General features: G+C 29.5%; 1 non-coding gene across 1 annotated transcript; it reads right to left on the bottom strand.

Moving 5' to 3' along the window:
* Positions 1 to 530: 530 nt before the first annotated feature.
* Positions 531 to 603, bottom strand: Trnak-uuu (transfer RNA lysine (anticodon UUU)). Its single transcript has one exon. It is a non-coding gene; the product is annotated as a tRNA-Lys (tRNA).
* Between the last annotated feature and the right edge of the window lie 458 nt (positions 604 to 1,061).

Here is a 1,061-nt window from a genome sequence, read left to right on the forward strand (position 1 = left end):
ACTAATGTACTCGTAGAAACTTCATCGAGAAGATAAAAGTAAGTATCGAAATATACATGTTTTTAGGTTATAAATCCTTTATTTATATTTTACCTGTGAACACCTGTGCCATGCCGGCAAATACTCAAAAGGATCCTTCATAAGATTAGAAATGATTTTAGCCAAATTTACAAATAATAGAGATAAGGTACATAACATCAATTTTCAATTATTTCTAAAAACAAACTACTTTTTCCTGTAACACCGTCCAGGCAGGTTTACTCAGGTTTACCCATTTTATCAGTCCTTCGAATACGTACTTGGTTTATAAGTATTTTAAAACGGCCACCAATTGTGTATTCTATTGTTTTATTTAATTCATGTTAACTTGTCACAAATATTGGTTATAAAAAATATGAGACGCAACAAATGTACTTAAAATTATAAATAAAATACAAATATAATTAATTAAATTTTTATTCTTTTTAAACTATTTGTTACTGAATTATGTCTCTTATTCATTTGTTAAACAAAAAAGGAAAAAAGTTGGCCGCCCGAGCAGGGACTTGAACCCTGGACCCTTGGATTAAAAGTCCAATGCTCTACCGACTGAGCTACCCGGGCTGTCGATACTGCGGTGTTCTCAACTGTATTAAAAACGTAAATATTATATTAACATTTTTTTAATACTACATAAAATATTGTTAATCTTATTTAAAACAAATAAACTTACTAGTACTCACAATTGTTCCCTAAATATTTTTACCATTAATGTTGATTTGATCGCAACGATAATTGAGTACTTGTACAAAGTGACTAAAATATTTACAGCCGGTTTACAGAAGCTCAATTAAATACTAGTTTGACTGCGATTAAATTTTTAATACGTCTAAAATACCACGTGACCGACTCTACGCCAATCAGACGTGGGTAAACGCCTCTTAATCTCAATTAAAATATAATATGTATTATATTATAACAATAACCATAAAGCACTGTATTTGATTCTGATGTATCCACTGAATTTTGTAATTGACTTGTTTAACATTGGAAAAATAATTTATTAGTAATCCTTCAATGAG

The sequence above is a fragment of the Zophobas morio genome, unplaced genomic scaffold (assembly GCF_036711695.1).
Source record: "Zophobas morio isolate AGI-343-1 ecotype UQ-CSIRO unplaced genomic scaffold, CSIRO_AGI_Zmor_V1 ptg000022l, whole genome shotgun sequence".
Classification (NCBI taxonomy): domain Eukaryota; kingdom Metazoa; phylum Arthropoda; class Insecta; order Coleoptera; family Tenebrionidae; genus Zophobas; species Zophobas morio.